This window comes from Somniosus microcephalus, unplaced genomic scaffold (genome assembly GCF_052327205.1).
Source record: "Somniosus microcephalus isolate GS21.2 unplaced genomic scaffold, FLI_Smic_1.0 scaffold110, whole genome shotgun sequence".
Classification (NCBI taxonomy): Eukaryota; Metazoa; Chordata; class Chondrichthyes; order Squaliformes; family Somniosidae; genus Somniosus; species Somniosus microcephalus.
Window position 1 is genome coordinate 702713 of NW_028225297.1, and position 12302 is coordinate 715014.

At 46.6% G+C, this 12302-nt stretch overlaps 4 non-coding genes and 1 pseudogene across 4 annotated transcripts; all 5 read left to right on the top strand.

The window, feature by feature from the left end:
• The first annotated feature begins 214 nt into the window (after positions 1-214).
• LOC147083031 (5S ribosomal RNA) lies at positions 215-333 on the top strand. Its single transcript, XR_015076224.1, has one exon. It is a non-coding gene; the product is annotated as a 5S ribosomal RNA (ribosomal RNA).
• Positions 334-2754: 2421 nt separating this feature from the next.
• LOC147083032 (5S ribosomal RNA) lies at positions 2755-2873 on the top strand. Its single transcript, XR_015076147.1, has one exon. It is a non-coding gene; the product is annotated as a 5S ribosomal RNA (ribosomal RNA).
• A 2417-nt stretch (positions 2874-5290) lies between these two features.
• Positions 5291-5409, top strand: LOC147083033 (5S ribosomal RNA). The gene has a single exon (XR_015076074.1). It is a non-coding gene; the product is annotated as a 5S ribosomal RNA (ribosomal RNA).
• A 2417-nt stretch (positions 5410-7826) lies between these two features.
• On the top strand, positions 7827-7945 carry LOC147083034 (5S ribosomal RNA; annotated as a pseudogene).
• A 2436-nt stretch (positions 7946-10381) lies between these two features.
• Positions 10382-10500, top strand: LOC147083035 (5S ribosomal RNA). The gene has a single exon (XR_015076161.1). It is a non-coding gene; the product is annotated as a 5S ribosomal RNA (ribosomal RNA).
• The last annotated feature ends 1802 nt before the right edge of the window (positions 10501-12302 follow it).

The window sequence follows — 12302 nt, forward strand, 5'->3', positions numbered from 1 at the left end:
TTGATGTAATATTTGAATAGAAGGCAATGAAGGGTTGGGCTTGTAGTTTGTTTGTGTGGGAGGCAGAGCAGCAAGAAGAGGTGGAGGGGGGGTGGGGGGTTGCGGGAGGAGTAAAATTTGTAAATGTAAATTGAGTGTTGAATACTTGTATGAATGCGTAGAAGAGAAAAAAATGGGCGACAGCTTTAAGTAAAGAGAAAGCCAGCTAGCATATGCCTACGGCCATACTAGTCTGAATACGCCCGATCTCGTCTGATCTCGGAAGCTAAGCAGAGTCAGGCCTGGTTAGTACTTGGATGGGAGACCGCCTGGGAATACCGGGTGCAGTAGGCTTTTGCTGCCGCCACAGGCTGCTCAACGTTTTGCACACACACGCGCACACACTGCTCTTAATCAATCAACATCCTTTTTGCTGCTCTCTCTCTCTCTCTCTCTCTCTCGCTTTCCTTTGACCATTTCTTCGCTGCACATTCTCCTGCTGCTACACAAATGCAAGGGGCTCCAGACACAGGGCCGAAATAAGCAGAAGAAGAAAATAAGATAGCCAAAATACACACACTGGCGGAGGGCCACCAGGACACAGCAGCAGAGAGGAGAGACAAGGTGCATAGAAAACTCGGAGGGACAAACAGCAACAGAACAAAGAAGAATGTCGAAAGAGCAGCAGTTAAATTCAGGAAAAAAGCAAAGCCAACTAGCATGCTGTTGAAATGCATGTGTGTTAATGCGAGGAGCGTTACAAATAAGATTGACGAGTTGCAGGCGCAAGTTGCCACATGGGGTTATGCAATAGTAGCCATAACGGAGACCTGGCTTCAAAATGGGCGGAATTGGAAACTAAACAATCCTGGCTACAATGTAATAACATTTGTAGAAGTCGTGTGGGCAGATGTCACATGATCAGGCAGAATCATAGAAATTTACAGCACAGAAGGAGGCCATTCGGCCCATCTTGTCCGTGCCAGCCGACAAAGAGCAATCCACCCAAATCCCACTTTACAGCACTTGGTCCGTAGCCTTGTAGGTTACGGCAGTTCAAGTGCATATCCAAGTACTTTTTAAACGTGATGAGGGTTTCTGCCTCTACCACCCTTTCAGGCAGTGCATTCCAGACCCCCACCATTCACTGGGTGAAAAAATGTCTCCTCAAATTCCCTGTAAACCTCCTACCAATTACTTGAAATCTATTATTGACCCTTCTGCTAAGGGACATAGGTCCTTCCTATCCACTCTATCTCGGCCCCTCATAATTTTACACACCTCAATTAGGTCTCGCCTCAGCCTCCTGTGTTCCAAAGAAAACAACCCCAGCCTATCCAATCTTTCCTCATAACTAAAATTCCCCAGCCCAGGCAACATCCTCGGAAATCTCCTCTGCACCTTCTCTAGTGCAATCGCATCCTTCTTGTAATGTGGTGACCAGAACTGCACGCGGCACTCTAGCTGCGGCCTAACTAGTGTTTTATACAGTTGAAGCATAACCTCCCCGCTCTTATATTCTACGCCTCGGCTAATAAAGGCAAGTATCCCGTATGCCTGCTTAACCACTTTATCTACCTGTCCTGCTACCTTCAGGGATCTGTGGACATGCACTCCAAGGTCCCGCTGATCCTCTGCATTTCTCAGTGTCCTACCATTTATTGTGTATTCCAACTGACTTCCATTTGCCACTGTTCTGCCCACTAGACGAGTCCATTGATATCTTCCTGCAGTCTACAGCATTCTGTTTCATTATTAACCACACGGCCAATTTTTGTATCATCTGCAAACTTCTTAATCATATTTCCTACATTCAAATCCAAATCATTGATATATACCAGAAAAAGCAAAGGGCCCAGTACTGAGTCGGTGCAGGCTCGATGGGCCGAAATGGCCTCTATCTGCACTGTGGGGTTTCTGTGATTCTGTGAGCCCTGCGGAACCCCACTGGAAACAGCCTTCCGGTCACAAAAACACCCTTCGACCATTACCCTTTGTTTCCTGCCTCTGAGCCAATTTTGGATCCAACTTGCCACTTTGCCTTGGATCCCATGGGCTTTTACTTTCGTGACCAATCTGGCATGCGGGACCTTATCAAAAGCCTTGCTAAAATCCATATAGACTACATCAAAGGCACTACCCTCATCGACCCTCCTTGTTACCTCCTCGAAAAATTGAATTGCGTTAGTCAGACACGACCTTCCGTTAAGAAATCCATGCTGACTGTCCCTGATTAATCCGTGTCTTTCTAAATGAAGATTTCTCCTGTCCCTCAGAACTTTTTCCAATAATTTTCCCACCACCGAGGTTAGGCTGACTGGCCTGTAATTATGCGGTCTATCCCTCTCTCCCTTTTGAAAGAACGGTAGCACGTTAGCAGTCCTCCAGTGGTCGGGCACCACACCTGTAGCCAGAGAGGATTGTAAAATGATGGTGAGAGCCTGTGCTATTTGGTGTCTTACTTCTCTTAAGAGTGTGGGATAGATTTGATGCGGGCCTGGGTATTTGTCCAGTTTGAAAGATGCTACAGCCCTTAAGACTTGGTGTTTGAGCATGTTTATTTGATGTAATATTTGAATAGAAGGCAATGAAGGGTTGGGCTTGTAGTTTGTTTGTGTGGGAGGCAGAGCAGCAAGAAGAGGTGGAGGGGGGGTGGGGGGTTGCGGGAGGAGTAAAATTTGTAAATGTAAATTGAGTGTTGAATACTTGTATGAATGCGTAGAAGAGAAAAAAATGGGCGACAGCTTTAAGTAAAGAGAAAGCCAGCTAGCATATGCCTACGGCCATACTAGTCTGAATGCGCCCGATCTCGTCTGATCTCGGAAGCTAAGCAGAGTCAGGCCTGGTTAGTACTTGGATGGGAGACTGCCTGGGAATACCGGGTGCAGTAGGCTTTTGCTGCCGCCACAGGCTGCTCAACGTTTTGCACACACACGCGCACACACTGCTCTTAATCAATCAACATCCTTTTTGCTGCTCTCTCTCTCTCTCTCTCTCGCTTTCCTTTGACCATTTCTTCGCTGCACATTCTCCTGCTGCTACACAAATGCAAGGGGCTCCAGACACAGGGCCGAAATAAGCAGAAGAAGAAAATAAGATAGCCAAAATACACACACTGGCGGAGGGCCACCAGGACACAGCAGCAGAGAGGAGAGACAAGGTGCATAGAAAACTCGGAGGGACAAACAGCAACAGAACAAAGAAGAATGTAGAAAGAGCAGCAGTTAAATTCAGGAAAAAAGCAAAGCCAACTAGCATGCTGTTGAAATGCATGTGTGTTAATGCGAGGAGTGTTACAAATAAGATTGACGAGTTGCAGGCGCAAGTTGCCACATGGGGTTATGCAATAGTAGCCATAACGGAGACCTGGCTTCAAAATGGGCGGAATTGGAAACTAAACAATCCTGGCTACAATGTAATAACATTTGTAGAAGTCGTGTGGGCAGATGTCACATGATCAGGCAGAATCATAGAAATTTACAGCACAGAAGGAGGCCATTCGGCCCATCTTGTCCGTGCCAGCCGACAAAGAGCAATCCACCCAAATCCCACTTTACAGCACTTGGTCCGTAGCCTTGTAGGTTACGGCAGTTCAAGTGCATATCCAAGTACTTTTTAAACGTGATGAGGGTTTCTGCCTCTACCACCCTTTCAGGCAGTGCATTCCAGACCCCCACCATTCACTGGGTGAAAAAATGTCTCCTCAAATTCCCTGTAAACCTCCTACCAATTACTTGAAATCTATTATTGACCCTTCTGCTAAGGGAAATAGGTCCTTCCTATCCACTCTATCTCGGCCCCTCATAATTTTACACACCTCAATTAGGTCTCGCCTCAGCCTCCTGTATTCCAAAGAAAACAACCCCAGCCTATCCAATCTTTCCTCATAGCTAAAATTCCCCAGCCCAGGCAACATCCTCGGAAATCTCCTCTGCACCTTCTCTAGTGCAATCGCATCCTTCTTGTAATGTGGTGACCAGAACTGCACGCGGCACTCTAGCTGCGGCCTAACTAGTGTTTTATACAGTTGAAGCATAACCTCCCCGCTCTTATATTCTACGCCTCGGCTAATAAAGGCAAGTATCCCGTATGCCTGCTTAACCACTTTATCTACCTGTCCTGCTACCTTCAGGGATCTGTGGACATGCACTCCAAGGTCCCGCTGATCCTCTGCATTTCTCAGTGTCCTACCATTTATTGTGTATTCCAACTGAATTCCATTTGCCACTGTTCTGCCCACTAGACGAGTCCATTGATATCTTCCTGCAGTCTACAGCATTCTGTTTCATTATTAACCACACGGCCAATTTTTGTATCATCTGCAAACTTCTTAATCATACTTCCTACATTCAAATCCAAATCATTGATATATACCAGAAAAAGCAAAGGGCCCAGTACTGAGTCGGTGCAGGCTCGATGGGCCGAAATGGCCTCTATCTGCACTGTGGGGTTTCTGTGATTCTGTGAGCCCTGCGGAACCCCACTGGAAACAGCCTTCCGGTCACAAAAACACCCTTCGACCATTACCCTTTGTTTCCTGCCTCTGAGCCAATTTTGGATCCAACTTGCCACTTTGCCTTGGATCCCATGGGCTTTTACTTTCGTGACCAATCTGGCATGCGGGACCTTATCAAAAGCCTTGCTAAAATCCATATAGACTACATCAAAGGCACTACCCTCATCGACCCTCCTTGTTACCTCCTCGAAAAATTGAATTGCGTTAGTCAGACACGACCTTCCGTTAAGAAATCCATGCTGACTGTCCCTGATTAATCCGTGTCTTTCTAAATGAAGATTTCTCCTGTCCCTCAGAACTTTTTCCAATAATTTTCCCACCACCGAGGTTAGGCTGACTGGCCTGTAATTATGCGGTCTATCCCTCTCTCCCTTTTGAAAGAACGGTAGCACGTTAGCAGTCCTCCAGTGGTCGGGCACCACACCTGTAGCCAGAGAGGATTGTAAAATGATGGTGAGAGCCTGTGCTATTTGGTGTCTTACATCTCTTAAGAGTGTGGGATAGATTTGATGCGGGCCTGGGTATTTGTCCAGTTTGAAAGATGCTACAGCCCTTAAGACTTGGTGTTTGAGCATGTTTATTTGATGTAATATTTGAATAGAAGGCAATGAAGGGTTGGGCTTGTAGTTTGTTTGTGTGGGAGGCAGAGCAGCAAGAAGAGGTGGAGGGGGGGTGGGGGGTTGCGGGAGGAGTAAAATTTGTAAATGTAAATTGAGTGTTGAATACTTGTATGAATGCGTAGAAGAGAAAAAAATGGGCGACAGCTTTAAGTAAAGAGAAAGCCAGCTAGCATATGCCTACGGCCATACTAGTCTGAATGCGCCCGATCTCGTCTGATCTCGGAAGCTAAGCAGAGTCAGGCCTGGTTAGTACTTGGATGGGAGACTGCCTGGGAATACCAGGTGCAGTAGGCTTTTGCTGCCGCCACAGGCTGCTCAACGTTTTGCACACACACGCGCACACACTGCTCTTAATCAATCAACATCCTTTTTGCTGCTCTCTCTCTCTCTCTCTCTTGCTTTCCTTTGACCATTTCTTCGCTGCACATTCTCCTGCTGCTACACAAATGCAAGGGGCTCCAGACACAGGGCCGAAATAAGCAGAAGAAGAAAATAAGATAGCCAAAATACACACACTGGCGGAGGGCCACCAGGACACAGCAGCAGAGAGGAGAGACAAGGTGCATAGAAAACTCGGAGGGACAAACAGCAACAGAACAAAGAAGAATGTCGAAAGAGCAGCAGTTAAATTCAGGAAAAAAGCAAAGCCAACTAGCATGCTGTTGAAATGCATGTGTGTTAATGCGAGGAGCGTTACAAATAAGATTGACGAGTTGCAGGCGCAAGTTGCCACATGGGGTTATGCAATAGTAGCTATAACGGAGACCTGGCTTCAAAATGGGCGGAATTGGAAACTAAACAATCCTGGCTACAATGTAATAACATTTGTAGAAGTCGTGTGGGCAGATGTCACATGATCAGGCAGAATCATAGAAATTTACAGCACAGAAGGAGGCCATTCGGCCCATCTTGTCCGTGCCAGCCGACAAAGAGCAATCCACCCAAATCCCACTTTACAGCACTTGGTCCGTAGCCTTGTAGGTTACGGCAGTTCAAGTGCATATCCAAGTACTTTTTAAACGTGATGAGGGTTTCTGCCTCTACCACCCTTTCAGGCAGTGCATTCCAGACCCCCACCATTCACTGGGTGAAAAAATGTCTCCTCAAATTCCCTGTAAACCTCCTACCAATTACTTGAAATCTTTTATTGACCCTTCTGCTAAGGGAAATAGGTCCTTCCTATCCACTCTATCTCGGCCCCTCATAATTTTACACACCTCAATTAGGTCTCGCCTCAGCCTCCTGTGTTCCAAAGAAAACAACCCCAGCCTATCCAATCTTTCCTCATAACTAAAATTCCCCAGCCCAGGCAACATCCTCGGAAATCTCCTCTGCACCTTCTCTAGTGCAATCGCATCCTTCTTGTAATGTGGTGACCAGAACTGCACGCGGCACTCTAGCTGCGGCCTAACTAGTGTTTTATACAGTTGAAGCATAACCTCCCCGCTCTTATATTCTACGCCTCGGCTAATAAAGGCAAGTATCCCGTATGCCTGCTTAACCACTTTATCTACCTGTCCTGCTACCTTCAGGGATCTGTGGACATGCACTCCAAGGTCCCGCTGATCCTCTGCATTTCTCAGTGTCCTACCATTTATTGTGTATTCCAACTGAATTCCATTTGCCACTGTTCTGCCCACTAGACGAGTCCATTGATATCTTCCTGCAGTCTACAGCATTCTGTTTCATTATTAACCACACGGCCAATTTTTGTATCATCTGCAAACTTCTTAATCATACTTCCTACATTCAAATCCAAATCATTGATATATACCAGAAAAAGCAAAGGGCCCAGTACTGAGTCGGTGCAGGCTCGATGGGCCGAAATGGCCTCTATCTGCACTGTGGGGTTTCTGTGATTCTGTGAGCCCTGCGGAACCCCACTGGAAACAGCCTTCCGGTCACAAAAACACCCTTCGACCATTACCCTTTGTTTCCTGCCTCTGAGCCAATTTTGGATCCAACTTGCCACTTTGCCTTGGATCCCATGGGCTTTTACTTTCGTGACCAATCTGGCATGCGGGACCTTATCAAAAGCCTTGCTAAAATCCATATAGACTACATCAAAGGCACTACCCTCATCGACCCTCCTTGTTACCTCCTCGAAAAATTGAATTGCGTTAGTCAGACACGACCTTCCGTTAAGAAATCCATGCTGACTGTCCCTGATTAATCCGTGTCTTTCTAAATGAAGATTTCTCCTGTCCCTCAGAACTTTTTCCAATAATTTTCCCACCACCGAGGTTAGGCTGACTGGCCTGTAATTATGCGGTCTATCCCTCTCTCCCTTTTGAAAGAACGGTAGCACGTTAGCAGTCCTCCAGTGGTCGGGCACCACACCTGTAGCCAGAGAGGATTGTAAAATGATGGTGAGAGCCTGTGCTATTTGGTGTCTTACTTCTCTTAAGAGTGTGGGATAGATTTGATGCGGGCCTGGGTATTTGTCCAGTTTGAAAGATACTACAGCCCTTAAGACTTGGTGTTTGAGCATGTTTATTTGATGTAATATTTGAATAGAAGGCAATGAAGGGTTGGGCTTGTAGTTTGTTTGTGTGGGAGGCAGAGCAGCAAGAAGAGGTGGAGGGGGGGTGGGGGGTTGCGGGAGGAGTAAAATTTGTAAATGTAAATTGAGTGTTGAATACTTGTATGAATGCGTAGAAGAGAAAAAAATGGGCGACAGCTTTAAGTAAAGAGAAAGCCAGCTAGCATATGCCTGCGGCCATACTAGTCTGAATGCGCCCGATCTCGTCTGATCTCGGAAGCTAAGCAGAGTCAGGCCTGGTTAGTACTTGGATGGGAGACTGCCTGGGAATACCGGGTGCAGTAGGCTTTTGCTGCCGCCACAGGCTGCTCAACGTTTTGCACACACACGCGCACACACTGCTCTTAATCAATCAACATCCTTTTTGCTGCTCTCTCTCTCTCTCTCTCTCTCTCTCTGTCTCTCTCTCTCGCTTTCCTTTGACCATTTCTTCGCTGCACATTCTCCTGCTGCTACACAAATGCAAGGGGCTCCAGACACAGGGCCGAAATAAGCAGAAGAAGAAAATAAGATAGCCAAAATACACACACTGGCGGAGGGCCACCAGGACACAGCAGCAGAGAGGAGAGACAAGGTGCATAGAAAACTCGGAGGGACAAACAGCAACAGAACAAAGAAGAATGTAGAAAGAGCAGCAGTTAAATTCAGGAAAAAAGCAAAGCCAACTAGCATGCTGTTGAAATGCATGTGTGTTAATGCGAGGAGCGTTACAAATAAGATTGACGAGTTGCAGGCGCAAGTTGCCACATGGGGTTATGCAATAGTAGCTATAACGGAGACCTGGCTTCAAAATGGGCGGAATTGGAAACTAAACAATCCTGGCTACAATGTAATAACATTTGTAGAAGTCGTGTGGGCAGATGTCACATGATCAGGCAGAATCATAGAAATTTACAGCACAGAAGGAGGCCATTCGGCCCATCTTGTCCGTGCCAGCCGACAAAGAGCAATCCACCCAAATCCCACTTTACAGCACTTGGTCCGTAGCCTTGTAGGTTACGGCAGTTCAAGTGCATATCCAAGTACTTTTTAAACGTGATGAGGGTTTCTGCCTCTACCACCCTTTCAGGCAGTGCATTCCAGACCCCCACCATTCACTGGGTGAAAAAATGTCTCCTCAAATTCCCTGTAAACCTCCTACCAATTACTTGAAATCTATTATTGACCCTTCTGCTAAGGGAAATAGGTCCTTCCTATCCACTCTATCTCGGCCCCTCATAATTTTACACACCTCAATTAGGTCTCGCCTCAGCCTCCTGTGTTCCAAAGAAAACAACCCCAGCCTATCCAATCTTTCCTCATAACTAAAATTCCCCAGCCCAGGCAACATCCTCGGAAATCTCCTCTGCACCTTCTCTAGTGCAATCGCATCCTTCTTGTAATGTGGTGACCAGAACTGCACGCGGCACTCTAGCTGCGGCCTAACTAGTGTTTTATACAGTTGAAGCATAACCTCCCCGCTCTTATATTCTACGCCTCGGCTAATAAAGGCAAGTATCCCGTATGCCTGCTTAACCACTTTATCTACCTGTCCTGCTACCTTCAGGGATCTGTGGACATGCACTCCAAGGTCCCGCTGATCCTCTGCATTTCTCAGTGTCCTACCATTTATTGTGTATTCCAACTGAATTCCATTTGCCACTGTTCTGCCCACTAGACGAGTCCATTGATATCTTCCTGCAGTCTACAGCATTCTGTTTCATTATTAACCACACGGCCAATTTTTGTATCATCTGCAAACTTCTTAATCATACTTCCTACATTCAAATCCAAATCATTGATATATACCAGAAAAAGCAAAGGGCCCAGTACTGAGTCGGTGCAGGCTCGATGGGCCGAAATGGCCTCTATCTGCACTGTGGGGTTTCTGTGATTCTGTGAGCCCTGCGGAACCCCACTGGAAACAGCCTTCCGGTCACAAAAACACCCTTCGACCATTACCCTTTGTTTCCTGCCTCTGAGCCAATTTTGGATCCAACTTGCCACTTTGCCTTGGATCCCATGGGCTTTTACTTTCGTGACCAATCTGGCATGCGGGACCTTATCAAAAGCCTTGCTAAAATCCATATAGACTACATCAAAGGCACTACCCTCATCGACCCTCCTTGTTACCTCCTCGAAAAATTGAATTGCGTTAGTCAGACACGACCTTCCGTTAAGAAATCCATGCTGACTGTCCCTGATTAATCCGTGTCTTTCTAAATGAAGATTTCTCCTGTCCCTCAGAACTTTTTCCAATAATTTTCCCACCACCGAGGTTAGGCTGACTGGCCTGTAATTATGCGGTCTATCCCTCTCTCCCTTTTGAAAGAACGGTAGCACGTTAGCAGTCCTCCAGTGGTCGGGCACCACACCTGTAGCCAGAGAGGATTGTAAAATGATGGTGAGAGCCTGTGCTATTTGGTGTCTTACTTCTCTTAAGAGTGTGGGATAGATTTGATGCGGGCCTGGGTATTTGTCCAGTTTGAACGATGCTACAGCCCTTAAGACTTGGTGTTTGAGCATGTTTATTTGATGTAATATTTGAATAGAAGGCAATGAAGGGTTGGGCTTGTAGTTTGTTTGTGTGGGAGGCAGAGCAGCAAGAAGAGGTGGAGGGGGGGTGGGGGTTGCGGGAGGAGTAAAATTTGTAAATGTAAATTGAGTGTTGAATACTTGTATGAATGCGTAGAAGAGAAAAAAATGGGCGACAGCTTTAAGTAAAGAGAAAGCCAGCTAGCATATGCCTATGGCCATACTAGTCTGAATGTGCCCGATCTCGTCTGATCTCGGAAGCTAAGCAGAGTCAGGCCTGGTTAGTACTTGGATGGGAGACCGCCTGGGAATACCGGGTGCAGTAGGCTTTTGCTGCCGCCACAGGCTGCTCAACGTTTTGCACACACACGCGCACACACTGCTCTTAATCAATCAACATCCTTTTTGCTGCTCTCTCTCTCTCTCTCTCTGTCTCTCTCTCTCGCTTTCCTTTGACCATTTCTTCGCTGCACATTCTCCTGCTGCTACACAAATGCAAGGGGCTCCAGACACAGGGCCGAAATAAGCAGAAGAAGAAAATAAGATAGCCAAAATACACACACTGGCGGAGGGCCACCAGGACACAGCAGCAGAGAGGAGAGACAAGGTGCATAGAAAACTCGGAGGGACAAACAGCAACAGAACAAAGAAGAATGTAGAAAGAGCAGCAGTTAAATTCAGGAAAAAAGCAAAGCCAACTAGCATGCTGTTGAAATGCATGTGTGTTAATGCGAGGAGCGTTACAAATAAGATTGACGAGTTGCAGGCGCAAGTTGCCACATGGGGTTATGCAATAGTAGCCATAACGGAGACCTGGCTTCAAAATGGGCGGAATTGGAAACTAAACAATCCTGGCTACAATGTAATAACATTTGTAGAAGTCGTGTGGGCAGATGTCACATGATCAGGCAGAATCATAGAAATTTACAGCACAGAAGGAGGCCATTCGGCCCATCTTGTCCGTGCCAGCCGACAAAGAGCAATCCACCCAAATCCCACTTTACAGCACTTGGTCCGTAGCCTTGTAGGTTACGGCAGTTCAAGTGCATATCCAAGTACTTTTTAAACGTGATGAGGGTTTCTGCCTCTACCACCCTTTCAGGCAGTGCATTCCAGACCCCCACCATTCACTGGGTGAAAAAATGTCTCCTCAAATTCCCTGTAAACCTCCTACCAATTACTTGAAATCTATTATTGACCCTTCTGCTAAGGGAAATAGGTCCTTCCTATCCACTCTATCTCGGCCCCTCATAATTTTACACACCTCAATTAGGTCTCGCCTCAGCCTCCTGTGTTCCAAAGAAAACAACCCCAGCCTATCCAATCTTTCCTCATAACTAAAATTCCCCAGCCCAGGCAACATCCTCGGAAATCTCCTCTGCACCTTCTCTAGTGCAATCGCATCCTTCTTGTAATGTGGTGACCAGAACTGCACGCGGCACTCTAGCTGCGGCCTAACTAGTGTTTTATACAGTTGAAGCATAACCTCCCCGCTCTTATATTCTACGCCTCGGCTAATAAAGGCAAGTATCCCGTATGCCTGCTTAACCACTTTATCTACCTGTCCTGCTACCTTCAGGGATCTGTGGACATGCACTCCAAGGTCCCGCTGATCCTCTGCATTTCTCAGTGTCCTACCATTTATTGTGTATTCCAACTGAATTCCATTTGCCACTGTTCTGCCCACTAGACGAGTCCATTGATATCTTCCTGCAGTCTACAGCATTCTGTTTCATTATTAACCACACGGCCAATTTTTGTATCATCTGCAAACTTCTTAATCATACTTCCTACATTCAAATCCAAATCATTGATATATACCAGAAAAAGCAAAGGGCCCAGTACTGAGTCGGTGCAGGCTCGATGGGCCGAAATGGCCTCTATCTGCACTGTGGGGTTTCTGTGATTCTGTGAGCCCTGCGGAACCCCACTGGAAACAGCCTTCCGGTCACAAAAACACCCTTCGACCATTACCCTTTGTTTCCTGCCTCTGAGCCAATTTTGGATCCAACTTGCCACTTTGCCTTGGATCCCATGGGCTTTTACTTTCGTGACCAATCTGGCATGCGGGACCTTATCAAAAGCCTTGCTAAAATCCATATAGACTACATCAAAGGCACTACCCTCATCG